Source organism: Pipistrellus hanaki (genome assembly GCF_964339955.1).
Source record: "Pipistrellus hanaki genome assembly, chromosome: 3".
In the NCBI taxonomy this organism is placed as follows: Eukaryota; Metazoa; Chordata; class Mammalia; order Chiroptera; family Vespertilionidae; genus Pipistrellus; species Pipistrellus hanaki.
In genome coordinates this window covers 150,461,585-150,488,737 of record NC_140505.1, presented here as the reverse complement: position 1 = coordinate 150,488,737, position 27,153 = coordinate 150,461,585, and the positions used below count along the sequence as shown (strand labels likewise).

Genomic DNA, 27,153 nt, shown 5'->3' with positions numbered 1-27,153 from the left:
ATTGTAAACATTTTACATCTTGCCAATTAAAATGCTAGCCTCTTGGCCCTAACTTCCTTTCCCTCATCCTCAGCAAGCATCTGTTTTCCACATTCTTATATCATTTAACTCAAAATGCCAATCAGTGATGATTGATCACATTTTCAGACAACAGCCTGGACCCTGATTCTGCACTCCACATGCATTTGCCATTTTGATTAATGAACATAAATCAGGTGTGACTATTCACATTTGCAAGTGGATGGGAAGAATGATCAGAAATGCAGTGTGTTAGAAAGCTGGAGGTCTCCTTCCTTCTAGTACAGATGCACTGAAAGCAAATACATGCCCCTTGAAAACCTGTGGTTATCACTGGGGAATATCTGAAGTAAGGAAACAAAACACATGCTGCCCAGGCCTGCTTTTATTATTTTGATCTCAAAAAAGATGTTTATATTTCACTGTGGCATAATCACCAACTGATTTTGAAACATCATTTCGGTGTCTACATAAGCCTGTAATACATGGACATTCTCAAAAAGATGGCTTCTTTATCTACCAATAAAGGGTTCTTAATTTTTTTTATATAAAATAGGAGAGTAAGCAGACATTTAAACTTGTTTTCTCAATTCAAATAAGAAATAAATGATAATTCAATGAATTATTTGCTTCTTTCCTCTCTACCAATGTTAACTTTAGGAACACAAAATTCATAATAAATAATATATTTTAAAAGCAAAGTGCTAATATATATAAAATAAAATTATCGAGTGAAAATACTATGAAATATTTTGTTTTCTTTGATAAGAAAATGTCTCACCTAATTGGAACCCAATCTGGAGTTTCACATAAAATATTCCTAAGTGGCATCCATATAAAATGCAATTCACAGACCATATGTATTGATTCTAACAGTGACCTGCTTGACATATTAATTTTAAAGCATCGTAACTATAATGTTCCATTCATTGTATTAAATGAGGGTTAAATCTTTACAAGTACTTAAAACTGTTTTTAAAGGATCATGGATCTAATTGCCCCACAAATATATTCCTATGCCAGCAGTTACTCCCATCTCCTTCAGAAGGCTAAAGCACTACAGTGTTCAGTAAGTGTGACCCAATCTCCTGGTAAAACTTGAATGTGCTTTTAAAGCATGTGTATCAATACTAGCAGGAAAATGTTTACAAACTTCATCACCATTTGGAAAGTTCCGAAAATATTGGTCCTACTTGGATTAAGTTTCTAACTTTATTTTATCACTAGTAGCCCTGCACACAAATCTGTGCACCAGTAGCTCGCCAGTAGTTCGCTGCTGCCCTCCAGTAGCTCCCTGCCCATTGCCCTGCCCTCCTGTAGGCCCCCCGTCCCCCTCATAGCTTTCTGTCCTGCCTCTTCCTGTAGCTCTCCGAAGCCCACTTGTGGTTTGCTGCCCTACCTTCCTGCTGATCCGTGATCTGGTTGTTATGTGGTCGGTCCTTACGCTTCATGGCGTAACGACCATTTGAATATTACATCTTTATTATATAGGATAACATAGTTACTTAGGGAATACTTTCTTCTCATTCTCATTTGTGGCAGTCAAATTGTCCCTGAAGGCATCTAGAATGGGCATGGGAAGAGTTAGTTAAGTTGTTACACATGTGAAAGAACAGCAAACGAGGTGCTGTTCAGTTCATCTTAATTTCCAGAAGTTACGTTAAAGTCCTACTAATCAAAACATGTCGAGGAAATTAACTTCTGCAACTGCTGCGAACTTGATGATCTCGGGCATTCCTGAAAGCCCACTTTCTTGGTATCTTGCTTGAACTTTTCTGGATCTTATTTAGTAGGCTTTTCATGTTAAAAGAAAGCACTAATGGGCATGGAAAGTGAACAAAGTGTTGAATGTTCGTTTGGATTCTTTTTATTCATGCAGAAAATATATTTCAATACGCAATGTATTAAATGTTGCAGATAGAGATAACACAGAGTCTTAGTTTCTGCTTTCAAAGATTTCTTAATTTAAGGAGGTAAATACTCATGTAAGGAAAGTTAGTTATAATCCAATTTGATAAGTACAAGGTAGGCAAAAGTAGGTCAACAGTTGTTCATATGAAAACAATATAATATTTAAAAATAATTACATAAGAATAAACTCTATGTTTTATGAACTCCAACTGTAAACCTATTTCGCCCACCCTGTATAATAATGGAAGTGTGCATGAGACAAAGTTTTAACAGGAGGAAGAGTGGTCACACCTGATTGGTGGTAGCGGGGACTAGATGTCATAAAAGACATTATAACTAAACCCTGAAAATACAGTTCCCCTGGCATGTAAAGAAGGAAAGCGTATTATGAAAAACAAGAAATAAGGAATTCAGAACGAAGAAGAATGAAATAGAGTGGTGTAATATAAAACTACAATTGGCTTTAACTGCAAATATACATAGGCCATAAAGTAGAGATGGGGGAGCCCTGACTGGTTTGGCTCAGTGGATAGAGCATTGGCCTGAAGATTCAAGGGTCCCAGGTTCGATTCTGGTCAAGGGCATGTACATTGGTTGCGGGCACATACCCAGTGGGGAGTGTGCAGGAGGCAGCTGATTGGTGTTTCTCTCTCATCCATGTTTCTAGCTCTCTATCCCTCTCCTTTCCTCTCTGTAAAAAAATCAATAAAATATATATTTTTTTAAAAAGCAGAGATGGAGGAAATGAAAAGAGACATTAATAAGGAGCTTCAGAGAATAGACATTTTTCTAAAAGTGATACAAAAATAAATGAGCATATTTCACTGAAGAAAATGTTTGCTTTCCACAAGAAGTAATTTAAGGAATTTTTGGAATATCTAACAATAACAGAATCTTAAATCATATTTTTAATTACTAAAATATTGTTTCAATTTATCAGCAAAAACTATGGTTGATTTTAAGACATAACTTATTGTACTGAAAAACCCCCAAATGCATGCAATTTATCATTAAATTTACCTTCACTGCAGCAGATGCCAAAGAACTAGTTCAGCAATTATGCCTTAATGTCATCCCATTATCATTTATCATTTTTCTCAATGCATCAAGCCTTAAAGTGTAAATCCATGAAGGCAAGCTTGGTCAGCAACCATAGAAATATGGGGTTCATACTGCTGTTCCTTTCCTTTGTCATAAAAGGGGTCTTGCCTTCTTATATGTAGGACATGGCATTTAAAGTTAAGTTCAGATAACCTTTTAAGTGAATACATTTTTTCCCCCATTTTGGACTTGGATAACTAACTATATCACCAGTAAGTGGTAGAATAAATTGTAACCACATGTCAAAAGTAGGTCATCCTAATGAGTGTGGGTAGAGCTGGCATTTTCCTTTAGGAAATATCAGTGTGTGTGTGAGTGTGTGTGTATGTGTGTGTTTTCATAGAACAGTAATATATTTCTAAAATAACTTCTCTGTGTATTGTGCAGTTAAAATTATTGACTTTATAACTTCTTTAATACCAAACATTATTTAAAATAATCAATGCTTTCAAAGTTAAATTTTCATGGCATCAGGGTGCAGTTTAAATTGAAGTATGTTGATTTGATGCCTATAAATGAAAAACCTTTGAAGTGCTAAGCTTGTTTGATTTAGCTGGCACTTTAGTTGAAACTGGAAAGAAAGAAAAAAAATCACCTCGATTTAGTAAATGACCTGAATTACAGAATACACTGGAAGCAAATATGGACCCATGGACTCCCAGGGACATGAGAAGTGACCCTTCAACCACCACTTGACATCTGTATGACATTCACAGCTTCTCTGCCTATTGGCTCCCTAGATCTCATCAGCCTTTCCTTTATACGAGATCCCTAGATGGACTAGCCACCAGGGAGTTGTGGTAGACAAAAATACTTGGGATTCAGCCAAATACTTGCAGAATCTCTCACTGAATTATTATAGACAGAAAATGTTGGCTGATGTACAATATATTGAACTAAATGCATAAGCAGAGGTTAATTAATGGGTCAGCACGTGGCTTGGATGCTGTGTGGGTCAGTGCTTTAGACTGAGATGCCCAACATTTGATTTCATGACTGAGCTGAGGACCTTGATTGACATAGGATCAAATTCACATTAGAGGCAACTTGAGAGAGAGAGAAGGGGGTAAGGGAGGGGAGGATACACTTAAGGACGTTTATACTAGAGAATTGTGTGTCTCATTTTCTCATTTGTATTCAAATCTCTTATAAGTTTTTTTTTTCTAGATAGGCCCTAGTCACCTCAGACAAATGAGTATTCTCCCCATATCCTAGGTCTCTACCTGCTTCATTTTTTTCATAGTTCATGTCATTACTTGGTATGTTGTATATTTATCAGTTTACTGGAAATATCCCTCTACTAGAATGTAAGTCACAATATTTTTTTTTATTTTTCATTGTGAAAAATGCAAACATTTATTTTTTCCCATTAAATGATTTAATGTCCAATAGTATGAACTTTTCAATAGATTGAACAATTAAATTCGAAAAGCTCATAGAATGACATGGTAGAGAGGCAGGAAATAGATCCCCTCTGATACTCTTCCTTACCTACTACATGCTAGGGTCTATTCTAGATGTTTTATGTTATTTTTCACCTCTAAAATTGTATGATAATGTGTTATAGACATACAAATACAGAAACTGAGAGATTTTTTATTTTACATACAAGTGACCCGGTGCACGGATTCGTGCACATAGAAAAGAAATTAGTTAAAAGGTGGCTGGCAGGGCAGGACTGGGTAGGATGGGCCAGACATGCCCTGGAGCCAATCTCCTGCAGTACCTCCCCAGCCAGCTGCACCTAGAGTGGCACCCTAGCGGAGTGAGCAGGGTCCCTTTGGCAGGTGGGGTCCCTCAGCCTGGCCTGTGAGGATCAGGCCAAAACTGGCTCTCCGACATTCCCCAAGGAGTCCTGGAGTGTGAGAGGGCACACTGCAATGTTGCTGATGTACAGGTGTGGAACGCAAATGCAAGTGTGCAGTAAGCCAGATTCGGGGCCAACAGTGCAACCCAACCCATGGCAGAAGGTGGAATTGCAAGGCCCTATGAGGAATCAGGCTTCCTTCTCTATAGTTTCGGGGTGCATCAATGAGAACCATCGCTGCCAAGTCACTGCTGCTCAGCAGCTCCTACATTGAGCATCTACCCCCTGGTGGTCAGTGTGCCAAATCGGCAGAGGGACACTTAGCATATTAGCCTTATATTGATAAATAGAAAGATGGTAGGTAGGTAGATAAATAGATAGATAGATAGACAGATAGACAGACAAGGTTATAGAGAGCAACTGAAGGAGATAGGGTTCAAACTCAGATGTGACTGTCCTCAAGAGTAAGAGGGATCTTTATAATATCTGAGCTTTTTTAAAAATAAAATTTTTATTAATTTCAGAGAGGAAGGGAGAGACAGAAACATCAGTGATGAGAGAGAATCATTGATTGGCGGCCTCCTGCATGCCCCCTGCTGAGGATAGAGCACATTACCCAGGCATGTGACCTGACTGGAAATTGAACTGTGACCTCCTGGTTCATAGACTGATGCTCAACCACTGAGCCAAACCCACGGGCTCTGAGCTTTTGAATCAGGAGCACTGTGATATGTATAAGGCAGACTTTATTGTAAGAAAAAATGGAGCATAATTGAGCCTAAGGAAATCATTTAGAGAAAAGGTAAGGCTTTATGAGAAGAATGAAGGTGATTCAGAGGGATGTGAGTTTGGGTACTTGTGAGTTTCAGAGCTGGGTAATGGTTACAGGCACAGGAAGTCCACATTTACATATTTCTATCTTGGTGAGTGTGGTTGGCAAGCAGCACTTCCATGGGTTATTAAGAGGAAGGGTGAATGGTGTGATAAGCCTGCAGTACTCTCAATAGGAATGATTATCAGCCCTAAATGGATAAAAATGGTCTTGAAGGGCACCCCCCCCAAAAAAAACAACAACAACAAAAACACCTAGATATTACAATCATCTGTGGCCCTCCAAAGGACCTTGATATAAAAAAAGCTGTAACATTATATCTGTGGTATTAGGATTTCATAGGAAAAGTGTGTGTGTGGGGGGGGGGGGGGGGTGATGATAATGAGAAAGAGAGAGAGACCTAATACAACAGAGTAGGAGAATAGACACCATAAAAGAAAAGAGTTTACGTGAAGTAAGTAGGCTGTTCCACAGTGTTTCAGGAACTATCCTTAGTATATTATAGTGGCTTAAGAAGTATACTCTGTCTTTAGCTAGACCTGGTTATTATTTTCTGTTTAATATGTGCCATGGACTCTTCTAAATGTTTTCCATGTATTCATTGATTAAAACCTTGCCATACATTTATGAGTGGTTATTTGAACGCAGCTTTCCCAAGGTCACACAGCTCTCAATGTTAGGGTCAGCATCACTCAGAGTTTTATTTGCTTGATTGGTAAAACGGGAGGACACTGTAATACCTATTTCATTGGTTGCTGCGAGAATTGCCTGGGATAATGTATGTAAAGCAGGTGTCACAGTGCCGGGTAGGGATGTCAGTGACTGCCATCACCCACCTTTGGTCCATCACCTACATTTGTGCAGGTAACCAGAGTCAGCAGCATTTGCTATTCTTAAAGATCCATTTCTACTTTAGTTAATAATAACGCATCGATATTGTCCATGTGCTAAATGCATACACTCATGTAAGATGCAAACAATGGGGGAAACTGGGCGTGAGTAAGCAGGGACTCCCTGTACTTACATTCACAACTTTTCTCGAGATCTAAATCTGCTCTCTCTCTTTTTTTTTTTTTTAAAGATTCATTTCTAGCAATGAATTGAGTGTTTCCTTTTAAGTTGCAGTGTTTAAAAATTCAAACTTTGTAAATCCAGCTGAACAATGAAAATGTCAGAACATCCCAATCCTGAGAGCCACGGAGATGCTACATATCCCATAGTTAAGCCAGCAGATGGCAGAGTCCCCAAGCCTCTGAATCTGCACCTGAAATCCTGCTTTCCATCAAAGGAAGCCTTTTCCTTTTTCATGGAGTTTTGGTTAATTAACAATACCCAAAATATAAAATCTTCTTGTCTCTAAACAGGGTGTTAGTGGTGAAAATAAAACGGGCATGCCTCAGGGTGGGTCCTCAGCTCGGAAGCTCTGTAGCTGTGAATGTGTGAATGCCCGCGGTGGGAAGAGGCAGCTTTGATTCAGGACGTTGTGAGCTCAGGTGCTTATTCACAGTGCAGGTATAGTGGCCATAGACAAACAGCAAGCCCTCTCAGCTTAGTTTCTTCTTCACCTTCTGCTCACCGTGGTGATTTCTCACCTGGTTCAGGTGGGTGGGTAGTAACTCCGTGGACCAGAGTAGCTGGGCCAATCAGTGGTCTCCAGCTGTAGCGACCCTAGTCCAGGCTTGCTGCTGGGATGGAAGTGAAATAGGTTGGGAAGTGGCTCTTGTTGCACCCACTGAGGACACGCTGCTGCTCTTTGGTGTGAAGGGACAGCCATGTGCGGTAGAGGAAATCAATTCCTCTTCTTCCATAGATTAGCAGCCACAGACAGAATTCACACAAGAGGTTTTTTATAGATGAAGATATTTTTCCCCCTATGTCCAGGAGAGGAAGATAATTTACATGAACAAGTGAAAGGTAATGTAGAATAAAAGGGATATTAGTTAGACATTTTAGTCCTCAGCGAAGAATTTAAAGCTAATGGCCTCCATCTGATCCACAAGCCAATTATGCTAATGGTGCTCTTAGATGTTAAAGCTGTGGCCTTCAGTCTGCACAGACCTTTGGCACGTAATATGTTTGCCTGGACACTTGGGCGATTCTTTTCCTCCTGTTCCCTGGTTGCACTCAGAGTTATAATTATTTTTACCCTTTGATATATGCATTACCTGTGAGGCAAAAGGACTGAGTGGAGGGCAGACTCGTTATAAAGCCACTATTGGGTACATCTTCTCAGCTGAGTCTTTTGGTATCTTCAAAAGTGATGAAGACAAAAAGACACACAAGATGCAGTGAAAAGTTGTCATCTTTCCATCCAGGATGATGTTTTTACCAGTTTCCGGTTTCTTTTGTGCAGAAAGTCAACCGTGGAGATGGGTTCATGTCCAGGTATCAGTTCTTCTTAGCCTTGGGTAAAGGAGCAGGTGTACTGACTTCACAAAGGTTACTTTGTGGGACAATTACCCTAAAGAGCACAACTCAGTGGAGCGCAAGGAAAAGCAGCATTTTTCCTTCCAGGGTCCCTAAAACTCTGCTAGGCAGGCCCGCTGTTTCTGCGAAATGTCAAAGCAGTCCCGCAGCTTCAGTGATGTCTAATTATAAAAAAGGTCTCTTAATAAGCAACCCCCCACCCCATGTCACTCAAAGTTAAACCTTCTTCAGCATTTCTCCTAAAACTCGTACTAATTGAGAAGTGAGGGAACAGTGAGAAAATGGTGCAACACACCAAAAACTCTCACCAAAGAAACCCTATCCCAAATTGTCCATTTCTTGACTCCTCTGATTTCTTTTAATTAATTTAAAATTTTTATCACCATTTATCCCCTCTATGCCCTTTTCCACCTCTACCCATCCCCCTCTTCCTTCCGCCACCACCACACCTTTGTCCATGTCCATGAGAATCCTCTACTTTCTAAATGTCTTCAGAGTATGGATTGAGTGAAAGAACAGATTGAGTTAAAGTAAGGGTTGAGTTGAGGGTCTGGCTGTTTGGTTTTGGACATCATTTCTTCAAGCCCTGCCCAGAGAGCTGGCATTCACTCAGGCTGTGGAGATAATGGCTCCTAACTCAGCCTTCCTGCCTTCCCTCAAACCTGAAGTGAGAATGGAGCCATTTAAATATCCTGTCCTATTGGCGAGCCTGGGGGATTTCTGGACACTAAAAACAAGGCAGTGTAATATGAAGGTGCAATGTTCTAGGATTCTGTTTAGCAGGTAAGGGTTAATTCCCAGTAATAGACAGCTTATTTTATTTTTGTGGATTTTTTTGTTTGTCTGTTTTTGTTTTTTGTTTTGTTTTGTTTTGTTTTGTTGGGGGGGGGGCAATGGTGGTGTTTACTTAAGACTCTATGTTTCCATATGAAACAGTTAACTGACCCTGGGTTCAGTGTGTGGGGAATGTTTACTTCTAAAACTGAAAAATCTGGAAATGAAACATATTACCATTTACATGTGGATGCTAATGCTTTTGATGGAGGAAAATGAGACTTGTTGAAACAAGGTAATAGAGTTTAAGATAATTACATTAGTATTTAAGATGGGATAAAAGCGACTGTAATGATTAACACTATAATGATTCATGGAAAGGACCCCTGCAAAGCACACACAAAGATTTCTCTAAAATCTGAAGACTCCTTTCTCCTTTACTCTGAAGGACTATCCTATTAAGTCGAAAACAGCAATATGAATTCTGACTTAGGTTCTAAAGTCGATGCTAATTAAGGATGCTGATAGCTCAGGAGGTCCCATTTCTCCTTCACAGGTAGTGTTTTGCCTGGTGGGAGCTCGCTGGGAACTTCAGCAGCCATGGGAGAATGGCCGTGCCCCACCCCAGCCCTCTTAGAGACTCTTAACAAAAATTCACCGGCTTATCCCTGACCTGGTCTGCAGGATAACCTGGGCACAAATTCTAAGATCTATGAGGGGGGTTAATGTACAGTGGTGGTTCTGCAAACTCATCTCATTGAACCAAGGCAGGCTCTCTCTAAATTAAGTTCCTGGTCTCTCACTGCTCTTGGAGGCGCAGGCAGCTGCCTGATGCGTCCATGGGTGTGTCCACACCAGGCCCACAGAGTAAATGCTGGGTGCTCAAGGGAGGTCTTTGTCCTGGGCACTGCTGTTTGCAGAAGACCCACAGGCAGTGAGAGAGCACTGTACGAGCATGACTTTTATCCCAGCAGGTGAGGGTTTCATCGTGGCAAACGGTCCGGTAACATGATGAGACAACCCCCCCCCCCCCCACACACACACACACATGATGACCATTTATATATTTTTATATACGGCATATTGTGTCATATTGATCTTTTAACATGGTGGCCTTCTTTTAGTAGTCTTCATGTTATTTAGGTTTTGAAATGATGTCTCTTTTATCCAGATCAGTAAGTTCTCTTTACTTAGACATAAAGGCACATCTGCCGAAACTGGTTTGGCTCAGTGGATAGAGCGTCGGCCTGCGGACCGAAAGGTCCCGGGTTCGATTCCGGTCAAGGGCATGTACCTTGGTTGCGGGCACATCCCCAGTAGTGGGTGTGCAAGAGGCAGCTGATCGATGATTCTCTCTCATCGATGTTTCTAACTCTCTATCCCTCTCTCTTCCTCTCTGTAAAAATTCAATAAAATATATTAAAAAAAAAAAAAAAAAGGCACATCCCAGGGAGCTTTTGCAGTCTTCTCCTTCTAGCTAGCCTCTGCGGAGGACCCAGGCGGCAGTGCCTTTTGAAGTTGCAATATGCAGAAATAGATTAATGGATTCAAATGTTATTTAAATCACTTAATTATATGTATAAACATTATTAAAGTCATCTAATCATTACATACATACATATAAATAAAATAGCATTTTTAACTCTAAAAGGCTACTTGGAATAATAGAAAGCCTGGATTAGAAGACAAACCTGTTTCTCCCTGTGACTGCTGGAGGCATAATCCAGAACAGATCACCTGCTGTACAAGCTCAGATTTCTAATTTGTGAAATGAGGTAGTTAGACTGATGCGATCTAAGATCTTCTCCAGTTCAAAACTTCATCAATTCTTGATGTCTAAAAGAAATTTGCCCTTATTAAAAGTATCAATTACCCCAAATTAACTTTTAGTCATTACATTTAAACTCATCCTTGGTACATGGGGGGGGGGGGGGGGGGAAGGGAGAGAAAGGAAGTGGCTAGATTTATTTGCAAAGATCCAAACACCATTTGGCTATGCAGTCTAATGAGAAAATAACTTGAAAAACTGCAAAGGAAGTCTAAGTTTAGGAAAAACCTTGATTTTTTTGTTAAGGGCCTTCTCAGAATGTCTTTAGCAAGAGGCACTCACCATTTGAGGCAAGGAAAAAAAAGAGAAAGAGACCAAATAAAATAATAGCTAACTCTGACAGAAACTGTCCATTAATTAGGATTTCTGCTCATGGCTTAGGCCCCATATCGCCTGCAGAAGCCCTCCTGTTTCAGACCACCCCCGTGAATTCGGGTAGGAAAGGATCTCCCCGGGCTTTGGCCAAAGTTTCTCCCTTAAGTCGCTCTGACATTTCTGCAAATCCCCTCTAAATATTATGAGAGACAGAAGTGGCTTTTTATTTGAAATGCTCATTGTGACTTAGGATTATTGGTGAAGCCCCTTTGTTTGGGCTTTATTGAAGCATGTCAACAGCTGTCAGCCATAACACTTGCTCCGCCTGCCGCAGTGTGATGTATTGATATGTATACAACAATACGTTATAAATTGAAGTAAAATATGCATTTTTTCATAATTTATCAGCATTATGATGGCACAAAAAAGGCAGTCTTATGAATAATACAGAGCTCTTCAGCGGGCATTATGTACTGGAGGTAATAAACGCAGCCTCTCCCCCGGACTGCCAGGAGAGTTGTAAAGCAGAATGCATTAGTTCAGCCCTGTGATAATAAATCATTCCGGTGTGTCAGGAGGCGCTGGCTAACTTTTACTCCTGAGGTCTGAAAGAATAGTGTGCCATACGGCCCTGGATGGCTTCTGAAGTGTTTAGACTGGCTCCGGTCCTCCTGGGTGATGTTTTGAGTGAGTGATATGGTTAGATAACAAGTGGCAGTATTTCTCAGGTATCGATATCGTGATGCCTCCTGTTGTTTTATTGCCTGGAGTGCCTGATTTTGTCCTAATTGGAACTGTAGTTCTTCTTTGTGTCTCTATTTGCAAGATGGTGCAGTGTTTCTTTTAAGAATAAAAGTTGTTCTGTGATACTGTGCCGCCGCTCTAAGAGATATCTCCCTGCCTCTTGGTTATCTTTGCATGGATGAGAAATCAATAAGTCATTTCTGTTCTTACTTATACTCTTAAAGAACACAGATAGCCTGTAGGAACTATTTTTCTGGGAGCTTTAATGACCCTTAGCTCAGCATTACTTCATAGGTTTTGCAAGATGACACCCCAGCCTAGTTCATAGCAAATCTCAACTGATTGTATATGATTTAAAGAAGCATATTTACATAAATGTTGTTAGCATCTCCAAGGCTTCTGTAGATATTAATTTCTCCTAGAATAACAGCAGGGATAATGGTTGGTATATATGTAGAAGAGGCCCAATTTAAAACCATTCTTTTGGCTGAGAGTACTAGTATACACTTCTTTAAAAAACATGTTATGGTTTTCTCTTATGGTAACAAATATCTGAAATATTTCTAAGAAACACTAGGTGGAAATTGACAGCTGTTCTGAAGGAGTTGAGACATATATTTGATTTTACCCTGGTTTCCTTATGTCACAACTATGCAAATGAATTCTGAAAATAACTTTAGCTCTTTTTAATGCATAAGGTTGCTTACCAAGCCTCTATTGTCTTGACCTAAGTATCCATACTTGAACTTCACACTGATCTCTGAACAGTTAAGAAAACAGTGATTAGATGCATCCAACCAGTATCATAGTGCTGTTTGTAACTTCAGTGCATTTTAAACTTTCTAACTAATTAAAATCATCTATATATATAAAAGGCTGATATGCTAAGTTTCTGATGGCTAATATGCTAAGTGTTTGTCCAGGTACTGATGTCACGTAGCAACACTTGGCTTCCTCTCCCTTATGAACAGCCTCCTTGGAGTTTCTTCAGCTCAGGAACATGACTTGCAAACATTTTATACTTTAACCAAATGTCAGTGAAGCATTTTCCCGGTCCTCGTCACATTTGATCCTCATGGAAGTCCTGGAGTAGGTAGATAGGAGACTCAGTAGAGTCCTATTTTCTTTTCATTAGCCAGAATATGGAGATTTAGAAAGTTTAGAAATGAGCCAACTGAAAAGAAGAAATGGTGGACCTTGAAAACGACTTCAGGTTTTCTCACTGTGCAGAATATAGTCAAACACTGATGCAGTTAAATATTTTTTTCTTTTGCCCTGACTCATTTGGCTCAGCAGATAAAGCATTGGCCTGAGGACTGATGGGTCTTGGTTTTGATTCCAGTCAAGGGCATGTACTTTGGTTACAGGTGCATCCCCAGAAGGGGGTGTGCAGGAGGCAGCTGATCAATGTTTCTCTCTCACTGATGTTTCTTAATTCTCTACCCATCTCCCTTCCTCTCTGTAGAAAATCAATAAAATATATTTAAAAAATATTTTACCCTTTGTTCTCCCTGTGTGATCTGCAATAACAATCTGCATCATGTTTATATTTACTGCTGTGTTGCTGACAATTATCTGAAAGAGAAGTTGGGGTGCTTCACTGGGCTAGAGAAAGTTTAGCTAAATCAGAAAACAGGTCTAATTAAGCAAATTTATTCTATATCTCTAAAAGGCTAAGTTGACTTGCTCATGCACAATACACATAAAGCTCTCCCTGGTGCCAATTGCACGCATGTGTTTCGATCTGTCATTGTCGATCATGAATTTGGTTGATGCTTCTATTTTAAAGGGCGAATAGCAATATTAAAATATTTCTTCTAATTAATTTCCTTTCAATGTGCATGAATAGGTGCACCAGGGCACTAGTACAACTCTAATAAAAGTGTAGTTTAATCCCCTGGTATCTAAACCAATGTGGGAGGAGTCGTGCTTTTCATACAAAAGGTTCTGAGCGAGTGTTGAAGACTATTTGGGTTGAAACAGGTGAGAAATGACAGTTTAGGCCACTGCTCCTTCATGTCCCTGAGATATAAATGTAGGGACGATTAGCAGCAGCACACCAGCTGAGCTGCATAAATATGGCCAATTTCTAAGGGAACCAGAATTTATAACACATCAACCCAACTTCATCTGGAAGCCAATATGTGGCTGGTACAGCTCACGAGGCACAGCATGGCTCTCTCACATTTCCAATGGCTTGTGCGGCCTCTGTTCTGCCCCAGCGGGTCCTCAAAACTCACTGTCCCAGAAGAGATTGCTACCGTCCAATATAGGAATTAGAAAAGCACACAACACTTGTGGCTGCAGCAGTTCTGAAGACAGATACCTGCTCTCTGTCTCCAGATTGGAGATAGTGAATGAAAAAGCCATGCCAAGCTTTTTTCCCGTCAGCTTACCTCTTCCTTTGGCTCTGTGAGTGTACCTTGAGAAGAAAATGGAATTCTGATGGCACCAGGGAAGCTGGATTTCCAAGGATTCTGATGAAAGAGTTGGAAATGTTGATGCCAAATAAGGCATGCCTTCCAGTACTGAGCTTAAGAGGATCTACTTATCTGTGAAAAGCCACAGTGGTGCATAGGAAATGCTGGTGATGGGGCTTTCCTTTGGGTTCATGTGTAGCTAGAGATTTATTTGATGTTTGAGATCCATTGTGCTTTGCAATAGAATCCTCTTAGCATCCTTACCATAAGCTCAGATGAAAGATGACTTAAGTGCTGTGGTTGGCTAAAGCATGCATTGCTTTTACTTATGGGAGACATTTTTTTTTTAAATAAAACAATTTCAAAGCACAATAGCAAATATGCTTTAGTAGGAGATTTTGTATATCACCGAGTGTAGGCTTTTCTTAAAATTCTTTTATTCAAAGATATCTTTTGTTTAGAAAATAGAAATTCTGAAGCTGGTTGCTCTGTGTCATGACACTTAAAAATAAAAGTAAATAGCTCACTCACTGATTTATCACATTTTCTATAAAATTCCTCTAGCCATTTTTTAGAAAAGTATAAAAGAAACAAAGTCCCTTCACATAGATGTGAAAAAAAAATCATCCTTTTAGAAAAGCATACACATTCATACACATGTGTTCCATAGCATACATACATTCTGACATCTATAAAAGCACTTTAACTTGGAGGAAAGATCTAGAAAGTAGAAAATCCAGGATTGATATCACTTAATGAACTTCAATGGAATAATAATGCTAGAATTGATTATGATTAAATCTATGCAGGATAATTTCATATATTTATCTTAATCCCAGGAAAATAGGTATTCAAAACCTTTCGCAGAAAAAAAATAACCTGTCATTCTTCACAGGCTTATCAGAAATTCATTATTTTTCTTGGGTCTAGCAAGGATAGTTCCTCTCTTTCAGCCTTTTCAGCTTCATTTCTAAAAATGTATAATGTTCTAATTCTAAATAATATGAATTATTCCATTAAGTATTTTTTGAATTTTATGTTTATAGTTTTCTAAATTGGACACAGCATAAATTTCAGTGAGAGAATTAAAGCTGGTTTTTTGTTTTGTTTTGGTTTTTTTCTTTGTTTTTTAAGAATTGGGATATGTTTTGTTTGTTTTCAAAGTTGTTGTTTTTTTGTCTTTTTATTACATGCAAAATTAACCTGGGATAATGTAAATTGTGACATAGGATTTACAAAATATTTCTAATATATCTAAATATTGATATCCACTTGCTTATAAATTTTTTAGAGATCTAATCTAAAGAAAGACATTGGTATCTATTTTACTTGGTTACTAGGAACATTATGGATGTTAAAAGTATTGAATACTTTCTGATATGTTGGTGATCAGCAACACTGTAATTTGTTCTAATAAAAAACGCTTTTAAAGTATACAATTTAAGTGGAAAAAAACAAGAAAGTTATACCCTACTATATCTTTGCTTTGATAAGCTTTGTCAACACTGCAGCATTTCTTGGATGTAGGTTGAACTACCTCTAACCCTCAATTTTATCATTTACCTGCTATGTAAACTTGGATATATTACTTAAATTTTCTGAATCTCAGTTGAATCATCTGTAATTGAGAATTATAGTTCTCAGTTTCTGTAAGATTTGAAAGTGCTCAATAAATACCATTTTCTTTAGTTGTTGTATAGTTTAAGATATAATTTAGCCTGATTCTGCCAAAGCCAAAAGTAAGTCCTCAATATAGCAGGTGCTCAATTTACTGTAGTCACGTGATGTGCATAGTTATTAAGACCAGGACTCTATGAGTCTTGATTTGTATGAACAGATCTTGCAAGTGAAATAAGGAGATAGACAACTTCTTGTACATCTTGAGATCATGAGGAATGTCTATTGCAGGGTAGGCAAATATTGTAATTTCTTCTTCTCCATGAACTCCCTTGCCCCCATTATGTCAAACCTGGTACATTAGATGCAGCCTCACTAAGAGTCTCTTCATAGGGACCTTGAGCACAAAAAAATGAGAGGAAGCAGGAGGGGACAGCCAGAAATCTGCTGGCATTGGGGAAATAGTCAGAGTGGTTTACCTATGTGTTCCCACAGTCTTCAGGATGTGTGAAGTCATTAGCAGTAGGCAGACAAGCAGAAATTAAAGCATGAGTATTGAGGGTTAGAGAAAAATTAGGGCGGGCATGAAGGTTCTTAGACAAGAAAGAGATGTTACTCATAGTTGCGACTATGCTGTTATGAATTACAACAACATAGGGACAGAGAAAAATGGGCCGACCAACAGATTTCAGGAACCAGCTCTGAAAAATGGTTAATTTCCACCACAATGCTCAGAAATTCTTACCAAAGGAGTAAAACTGTTCTGCAGCTTGGCCTTCCCAGGGGTCATGTGTGCAAAGAGCTAGATTCATGTTGCAGATCATGCATGTGCAGGAAGCACAGACCATGAGAATAGCAAATATACATGAGTCAGCCAGGGAGGTGGTAAATAGCCTAGTAAGAGAGTGCACTTACAATTTTCAGTACATTTCAGAAGCTGTCGTTTGGGACTTTTTCCCTCATTTGATTGCTCTATCTCAGGATGCCTTCTCTCTGTGTTTTCTTCCTTCCGCTGCTACTTTGAAAAGAATTAGTGCTTCAAACCTCAAATGGCTCAGAAATACACATTTTTAAGGATACACTATAGGGCCTTAGATACCACTGAAAGCATTTTAACCTTTTTAATGGTTAAAATGACTTTGTAAGTATGATGCCAGCCTGTTTCCCTTTGCCCTTAAGGAATTGGAGAAGAATGTGGCACTTAGTGTGCATTGAATAGGATTCAGGAACCACTGTAGATAGAGCCCAGAGGGTTGTACGTCTGCCCAGTCTGAGGAATGCTTGAGACTCTGTTTTTGACACGATTGGGTATGGGTGATAATAAGCAATGGTCTCTGTGGCCTAATCCAATAAATGTTTACTTCTCATGAATCATCCGGTGTGAATGTTCCCTGTCAGGCAGCCTTCCTGGGTTGCTCTTGCATGGGCTGTTCTTAGGGTTCTCATCAAAGCAAAGTATTAACTTATTTATTTAATACTAGATTCCCGGTGCACAAAATTCATGCATGGGTGGCTGCCCCTCAGCCCAGCCTGCAAACCTCTCCAATCTGGGACCTCTTGAGGGATGTTCTGCTGCCCGGTTAGGCCCGATCCCGGTGGGCAGTTGGACATCCCTCTCACAATCCAGGACTGCTGGCTCCCAACCGCTCACCTGCCTCTGCCTGATTGCCCCTAACCACTTCTGCCTGCCAGCCTGATCACGGGGTCCTTGTGTTTTGTGGCTGTCCTGACACCTGGGTGTCCTTTGCTTCCAGAGGCTCAATCTGGATGGCGTGGAGGTGATTAGTAGGTGGGAGAGGCCGTGGGAGATGCAGTTCCCTCAGACTCTTTTGTGGGCAGGCCTGAGAAAAGGCATTCGTAACTGCCATCCACATTCCATCAGCCGGAAGTTGTCACGAGGTCCTGCCTCGATGGACAATGTCCTGGTGCTGTCCAGAAAATAAGCTGGTTGGGGCAAACATACTAGTGTACATGCCACAACCTCTGTAAAGTTTAGCCACTGCCTCTGAAGTGACTGGACTGTGGGTTTTTTCCCCCTTTCCCATCCCCTACATTTTCTCCCCTTCTGTCTATGCGTTTGCTTAAAGGAAGTCTTTACACCCAGATGCCTACAAAGCCAGGGGCCCCCACCCCCACTCTCTGCTACTATTTAGAATAAATGCCATGGCATGGTGCTGGCATCAGGAGGATCTCCTTAAAATCCTTAACTGCTCCCCTCCTCTTTTGAAAAAGTAAACTCACCATCAGTGCATATCCTGGGTATATTGTACTCCAAGTAGTGGCAGACATAACTCATCCTGGCAACAGGAAATCATCCTGGAAATGACCAGAGGGTGTGACATGGGTTATTTAGTGTAATGACTGAAGGTGTTTTCAGTAAAATGCAGTGCGTGCACCCGTGTTCCCTGATCCCATTTGTCCTCTTAAAATTAATTTCTGTGGTGTTTCACAGTTACCTGTTTAATTATTCATTCTGAATGTCACATGGAATGACACAGTGCTGCAAAATAAAGCCAATAAAACAAGTTTCTAATGCTAAGTACCGAAGCTGGAAAATATGACCATTACAAATAAATAAGGATCTGTTTTCCCTTTACATAAGTATTCTGCAATAGTCATGCTCTGCAATAAACAATAGTGTTGCTTGGATTAATTTGAAGATGTTTGCATAAATATGCTCTGAGTTTTATAGTTTTGTTTTCACTACCTTTATTTGTATCCCAAGAGTATGTGTTTCCCAGGCAAAACATTCACCTCACTCTTTCACGCCATTGAAACTTACACTTCTCTTTGCAGAGTTGTGTTACAGAGAAATGTAGCTTGTTGAGTCAGATAGATATGTGTACAACTCCTGGTTTTTATCACACTTGATGTGCAAGGAACTTGCCATCTCTCAAGCTGTTTGTAATGTTATTGTGTGTATTAAACTAAATGGTATTAAGCAAAACCTAAGTTTAACCTACTGAATTGCCTTTATCTTAAAAGTGATTAATTTCTACTAATAATTTTATATGAATTATAAATAACAAGATTTGATTTCAAAGGAAAATATAAATAATAATAGTGTGATAATTGTTATGACTTTATGAAGATTATTAAGTGATATAAAGGAATTAATTCATTTTAACTATTTTACATTTGAAATTATTACATTAAAAATAGTATAAATCAAGTAGGTTGACCTAGAAACTAAATTTCTTTATTAAATTAGAGATGACCCAAATTTGATTAACTTACATATAATCTCTTTTCAAATCTGAGCTCAAGGAATCACACATGCTCTACCAGAAAGAATACTCAGAAATTAAGGCAGAGCCATTGTATATTAAAAACAGTAGAACAAAAACAATTTTTGAAAAGTTTATTATAAGATAGGGAAGATAAAGTTGAAGAGGTCCTTAGAGAAAAAAGACAGTGAAACATAATTCATCTCAGGAAGTAAAATAATCTATTCTTTTAAAAAATTCTTACTCAAGGATATGTTTATTGATTTTTTCAGAGAGAAGAGAGAAACAACAATGTGACAGAGGAGCATTGATCAGTTTCCTACTATGTATATATCCCAACTGAGGATGGAACCTGTAATCTGAATATGTGCTTTGACAGGGAATCAAACCCGCAAACTTTCAGTGTATGGGACAATGCTACAAACAACTGAGCCACACAGGCTTAGGGCAGAAAGTCAAATATTCTTAACATAAATTCTGAAAATAAAGAAATGAGTATATGAAATGGAGGGAATGTTCAAAGAAATCCTAGAAGAAAATTTCCTATAACCATATAGAGACATGAACTTTTTTCAATGAGCCTAAATTCTTTCAGAAGGGTAGCCATAACAAATATATAGAAATTATTCTAGCGTCTGTTTTCCATTTAGTAACCCTACAAAGAGAATGAAGCAATCCTTTCAAATTTTGAGGGATAATGATTTTCAAATGAGAATTTTATACTCAAAATATCCTGAAACTGTGAGGTCAAAGTCAATACAGTTGTAGAAATGTAAAAACTCAAAAAGTTTACCTTCTACTCACCATTCTGAGGAAGGTCTTTCAAGGTGTACTCCAGACAAATAGTCATGAAAACCAAGAGGATGGAAAATTCGTGATATAAGAAATATCGGAACCTATCTATTGATTTCAGACATGAACAATTCCCATATTGTCATCTGTAAATTAAAAAGAGTCCTAAGGTCAAACAGAATACATAGAATTGAGGGTTTACAGAGTAGAAAATTGGTCCAATTCAAAGATAAAATGACTAAGGGGCTAGAAACTATTAACTGTGAAGACATATGTGTATTTTTCCTGAACAAGACAAATGAACAGAAATATACTACCGATACAACCCTGCAAAACAAAAACAACCTAAACCCCATAACACAAGTATGGCCCAAAATACATTAAAACAAAATATATTTTGCTTTTGAGTAGATGATGTAATATAACAAAAATTTTGATCATATTTGAATATTTGAATTTTAAATAGTATATAGGTAATAATATTAAACTAAAAGGGAAAAAGAAGGAAAAAAATGAAATTCTAAACCCAGGAGATGACATGTCCCTGTGGCCCTGGTTGTGGCCCTGGCGTGGCCCTCCACTCCAGCAAAGTCCATAATTAATGCCTTTGATTGTTCCTGTGACTTTTCATCAACTATTATGCAAACTAAAGCCTGTTCCCTGAAGCTTATTTTAAACTAGTCCTCACATCCTTCAAAGTTGGGGCAGACAGTAAATTAGTGCTGGCTGGCCTAAACGTGCTAGGACACTAAAGAAAATGGTTTGTTACACTCCAGGTTGCTTACCTGGTGTCATTGGTGGGACACATAAAATATTCCTCTTCAAAGGGGAGAGGAGAGTCCTTCCTTTCCCTCTTTCTCCAGCCAGCCTCTGTGGAAAACTGTGTCTCTGTAATGTGTGTCCTAATCCACATACATGGGACACCTAAACAGTCATTTATTGGAATAAAATAATACAATGGTTTTGACTAAATTCACTATTAGTTAGGTTAAAAAGAACATGTGATGTTTAATTATAGACAATTTTTAAGAGACACAGGGATCCAGGATGGGGGAGAAAATCTAAAAATCTATGAAGCAACTTAGAGCAGCCTAGAGAATGGCCCAGGTTAGATTTATTGCCATGTAGTGACAACTTTGTAGTCTTCTAAAGTAGTTGTCAGTTTTTCACTATCCCTTTCAGGCTCCATTCCTAGTCTGCCCTATAGAGTAGAGAAACCAATGCATATTTCCTATTTTAAATACATTTTTTAACTTTAATGATCATTTTTAAGTTGTAAAAATAATGGGTACTAAAATTCCCAATTATCCCACCCTAGAGAAAAATGAAATTAACAAATATAAGTATTTAAAAACAATTTTAAGAATTGAATTTCAAGCCTTGGCCGGGTGTCTCAGTTAGTTGGGTCTTTGTCCCATACACCAAAGAAAGGTTGTGGGTTCATTCTCTGGTCAGGATGAATGCGGGAGGCAGCCATTCAGTTTTTAACTCTTTTACATTGATCATTCTCTCTCTCCCTTCCTCTCTCTCTAGAAAACACACTGAATATATCCCCTGGTGAGATTAAAAAAGATAAAAAGTTTAAAAAAGAATTTAATTTCAAGATTGTTCCTGTTATGGGCGACCCGCGAATGAGGACCACCAGTTAGCCAAATTGGAATTTAGGAAGCCTTTATTACGAACTCGAGTCCGGGCTCACGTCTCAACTGACACAGCAGCGAGCAACGAGAGCCCCGACCCACTCTAAGCATGCTACTTTTATCCCCGTCTTAGGGATGCCTGGCAGATTATGATTGGCTAAAAGTTTTAACAAAGAAACGCCAGTTATAAGTTATAGAAAAATTCCACTAGTACAGTAACATTTAAAGTTTATACAACACCTGGGGTGGGGGTTTATTTTCAGCTTAAGCAGTCTCTGTTTGACCTGGTTTGGTCTGTTGGTCCTGCCTTGCGGCTACTGGAAACAGGACGGGCCTGCCTGGAGGTTGAGCCTTGCAACAGAACTATTTTATGACTAACAGTTATGCTACATTCTTTGTTGTGGGTCTGGTTGCTCTTTCCTTCCCTGGCCTGCAGGCCTACCTCGACAGGGCCTTGCTAGCCATCTGGAGCCCCACCTCCACCGGGTCTTGCCGGCCACAACAGTTCCCAGTGACAGTTTAGAGTTTAGGATTCTTTTTGTGTATTTACAAACTTCACTCTTTGCATATTGTCTCTTCTTTTCTTGTTTCTGTAGCTAAGAATGTGCTGATGGAATAATCCCAAATTTATAAATTTGAAGATTTAATGATGCCATAGCTGCATTGCCACTCAAGTGTACTTTCTGCTTTAATTTGAAGTTTGCATAGACCTGCTAATCCATGTTCCTATTGTACATATTTATAAGCTTAATTGTATTTGTTGCCTTCTGAATTTTTTCAATTAGGGTACACTTTTCATTATAGATTTCCTCACAAATTACCTGTTCAGAATTGGATGAAAAAATGGCATATACTGGAGCTAGGATATAAAGAAGAATATAGTTAAGTTGCATTAAAATGAACCAAACTATTGAAATACAATCTTTCAAAAAGGGACATAAGTGTGTCAGACTTCAATGAACATTTGAATTTCTGTTATTTATTGACTAAAAAGATTAATTTTGGGGGAAAGTATTTCTTTTTTTCTTTGAGAAGGCAGTCTATGCCCCTCTGTCCTTTGAACTGGTTTTGTGGAACTCAGTTCTCTGAGGAGCAATTCCTCATTGCTGTTCCAGCCCTAAGCCCTACCAGTGTGCTTAAGTGACCATGCAGCTTCTCACCTCCCCCCAGTCGTGCCCCCCCCCCCTCCACACACACACCTCTGGCCTTGTTTTCTCACTCCTATTGTTCTGCTGCCCCTTTTTCCTGCCAACTTCTAAACAGCAGCCTCTCAGAGGCTAGTGCCAGATGCTCCATGCATCCTTCAGTAAAAGCAGTAATTGGCAGTGACCCTGGGTTCTCAGAGGAATTCTTCATTTTATAGAACATTCTAAGGCAAACGAATCTTAAAAGATAGATAAGCAGAGCCAACCATCTTCTCTAGTTGCTTTAACCGCTAACTAGCATAAATCAGAACCTTTCTATGAAATGCTCTTGTACTTGGTTTTACAGTAGAAAGTCAGAGAGGGAGCCAGGGAGGGAGAAAAGAGAGAAATTTTCTGCAGTTAGAAAACTGTTCTGGACATTCATTTCTCAAGCTTCCTCTTGGACTGCCAATTTTTCTCCTCTTCTGTAATTTGTTAAATCATCAAGATTTGTTCAATCTCAGAATGCTCTTATTGGACACAACACTTCTGAAGTTATTATAATTATTGATTCTGACTTCAGAGACTAATTGAGTCTACATATTTTCTTTCCCAGAATTTATTTATTTATAACCCTCAGGTTTTCTAGGCTTAGATGATATCTTTATAATCTTTTAATAGTGAATTATACTTCATTATTCAGTGACAGGATCACTAGTATTAATTGGTTCTTAGAGAGTAGACCTTACAGAGTATATATCCAGGTAGTAAAATTATTTAATATAATGTTATGGGAAAACACCTGTAAATAATCCTCCTGTGCTTTTACGTTTTCACATTGAGTTCATTTTCAAAGCATATTTCACAGTATATTTGTGTTTCACAATAACAGACTCAGCATATTCAGCCACAAAATGCCATTTAAGTATATTTATATATTGAGATCGTGTACAATTTATATTTTTCATCTCTATAAAACAAGAATCATATTTTATAGATAATGATATTTTATGGTACTTTCATGAGCAAAAGTATTTTTCAAAAGCAGGTGCATGTCACCATACCCTATTAAAAACGGACTTAATGCATATATTTTTATTTAATTTCTTATCTATCTTGACCTCTGAATAACCTCTACCAGTATTGAAAGCAAAACATATTCATTCACCTATATGTTTATTTATTTGTATCATATTTTACTAGTATATATTAAATTATTATATCATCTTTATGTATACATTATTAATAAATATGTTCTAAAAAGAAAAATACTACTCACAATAATAACAATGCCACATTACTCTTGCATAGCTCTTTTAACTACTCTTTTAATACGTATTTTCTTCTATCTACATAAAGCTTTGGAAATAGATTTATAATCATGTACACTCATTTTAAGAAACTGGGATACTGTATCAACAAATAATATGCCAGCATTACAAAGCCTGATAAACTCAGAACTAGAATAGTTTTTCTGAATCAATTTAATGTTTCAAGTACAGAGAGTCCATAGTGCAGATTAAAATAACTTTAATAGTTTTCATTCAAATGTGTGTGTGTGTGTGTGTGTGTGTGTGTGTGTATTTATGTCAAACAGTTCAATAAGCTTTCTGGCACACCAAAAATGCCCTCAATTAAAATTGAACATACATTAGAAATATTTCATAATATGTAGGTTTTATTTTTTCCCTTGTGATCATTATCTCTTCTTTGAGAAATGGCCTCTAATAAAGATATTCATTTGACCCCAGGATATGTGTACATTAAGGAAATAAAAGCCTCGGAGAGTTCCCCCTTCCCTATTATATCTGTAAGATATTTGTCAAATATCCCTGGGGCCTCTCACACACTGGTCAGCCGGCAGTGCACAGAGACCATTATGAAAACTTGGCGTAGCTTTGCAGTATAACTTTGTGATCCTTCAGAGCTATTATATCTTCTAAGACTTCCTGTACTTTATTGAAAGCTTCGGGGGAAATAAATATGTCTTCCTAGACCCAGAACTTGAAATGACAGCAGTCTCAAGAGATCAAGGTTATCAAAACACGAGTTCTGTGTTATGGCCTCTGTTTATCAGCAGCAAAGCTGCCAAGGTGAAAGGGGTTGTTGTTATTTTTAAAGCATAGAATTATCTGGATGAGGGATTTCTTATCGGGATAGATTTTTTTGTTTCCAATTCTAAATGTTGACCTTATTTTTGATATTATCTCTGTCCTTTGACAGTTATTAGCTGATAGATGATCGCTGGATTTCTGCAGAATAACTCACAGACCTGCACACCCAGGGGGTTATTGGGGATGTGTGCCAGCTGTTTGCTGTCAAAGGGGTTAAAAAAAGAGAGAGAGAGAGGTTGAAAAGATGAGAAAAGAAACAGGACAGACATCATACCCTTTAGAATATACTGTCTCGCTTTCCAGGTTCCCACTTCCAGGATCGCCTGTGTTTTATATTTAACACAGTTAGCTTTCTCCAAGCTCTGGTCTTTGAGGAGTTCCCTTTGTCTTCAGTACAGCAGTGGAATATCTGTATTTGTGCCACGGTGAGGATTGCTGTTTTTGTTTTGGCTATGATAAAAGAAAATCTGACCATATGCAGGCTTTATGACCTTTCCGTCATTCTTAAAAAAAAGGGAAGTCGCATGATTGGGGCTCTATCTCCTACAGAACATAATTCTGAAGTTTTAAATATCTCACTTAATTCAAGGGCCTTTTGTAAGGATTCATTCTACATAGTATCTTAACCCAAATAAGAGATAATGCTAACTATAATATCTGGGCTATAAGTGATGGTTATCAAAGTTTTTCCTTTCTTTTCATTGCAACAAAATAAAATAATAATAAAAAAAAAAGGTTAGATAATGGTTAGCAGAGTTTAGGTATTAGGAGTCCTAACACCAAACTGTGGGTGGAAAGAGCTGGTATTTGTTTGGGGGCCTCAAAAATCAAGGTGTAAAATCAAACCTTGAAAATGCTTAGCCGTGTGGTCTTAGGCAAGTTATGTAACTCCCTCAAAAATCTCTAAAAGCCATCTAATACTAATTTTCAAATTTGTTGACATCATGATTAGTTAGTATATGGATATGCATGCACATATCTTATTCAGAATTTGTTTACTGACCTCAAAGATGCTATTTCTTTGAAGTTTTTTTTTTTTATTTACATACATTTTGGATTCCTCACCTTGTTATGTATTTTAATATTAAAATACTATCTTCATACTCAACCACATTTTAAAGTAAAATTGTTTACTTCAAAAGATGCATGATATTGATTTTGAGGTTTCTTGCGCCTTTTATTCACGGGTGCTTATTCAAGGAAAAGGGTATATACCCGTTTTCAAAGCACAACATTAGGTGATATTTTGAGAATTTGTGGACAGAGGTTTTTTTAAAAGACGTGAGGATACTTTTAAGAGCTATGTAACCTATATATTTCGTCATAGACACTTAAACTATCCAGTAGGCAGTGAGTTTTTATAGAATCAGTTTCATAATCCAAAAGGAATTAAGTCAGTTTCACTTATGCCAACTTTTATAAAACAGTGAATTCTGGGAAAAAGTTACTTTATGAAGTGAAAAGTTTTCTATGTATTCAATGCAGTATCACAGCCTTGTAGGAATATTTTCCCATTATGATTGTTCATAACCCTTAGTTTATCAGTTGTTCATTTTTCCCCTCCTGCCCTCTCCATATGGCTGACATCCCAACATCGGGTGCAGCTAATCCCAGCAAACCTTCCTGTGTATCCCAAAGGGTAAGTCACATGGTTAGAATTTTGGCCTTGGACTAATTTAATTGCAGGCCTTGACTTATTTATGTGAATCAGTGTACTACGTATATAACTTGGTTAGTTGAAAATTTCAAAGCTGCAAGTATTTAGTTCATGACAGTGATAGGCATCGAGCGGTGAAACACTCGCACTGAGGAATTACCCAGAGGGAGCAAGGGAGCGCAGGGCAGGATAAAGATGGCCTCCAGGGAGGCCTCCATGGCAGTTACAATTATTGCTCCAAGTCTTCCATTTTCATAATGTTGTGGATGGCCAGTAAATCAGCGAAACCACCAGCCAGACCATGCCCTTGGCAAAATATGATGCAGCATAATTACAGAGATTTTTACACCAAAATCCCCAGAGTCCTTTGTGCTAAGTGCCTCAGGGGTTTTTCTGCTGGTCTATGATTAGATCCCCGGCATGCACACATCTCCTGCCTCTGGGCTTCCTAGAAGTTCTCTCTACCCATAAACTACACTCCAAAATGTTTATATCTTCAAGGTATCCCACAATAATGTATACATGCTTTAAAAGCTGATAGATCAATGTTAAATGGAATGTATTCAACTAAATACAGCCTGTGAAATTATTCAAAGTATGTATATACATTTCTGGGACACCCTATATATATAAGACGAAAGGCTTCAGGCATTCAATTATAAACAAACACTGCTTATAAATAAAAATAGTGAAGAACCTGCCTGTTTCTTCTGCACATCTCACATGCAATTAGGTTCCAACAAGATTCAATCTGGTTAAGCACTGAATGTATTTTTTTTAATTTTATTTAAATGTAGAGTAGCCA

General features: G+C 38.3%; 1 protein-coding gene across 1 annotated transcript in view; it reads left to right on the top strand.

Moving 5' to 3' along the window:
* PDZRN4 (PDZ domain containing ring finger 4) overlaps window positions 1-27,153 on the top strand; it is a gene marked incomplete at its 5' end in the record, with an annotated part of 339,478 nt that overhangs the window by 75,275 nt on the left and 237,050 nt on the right.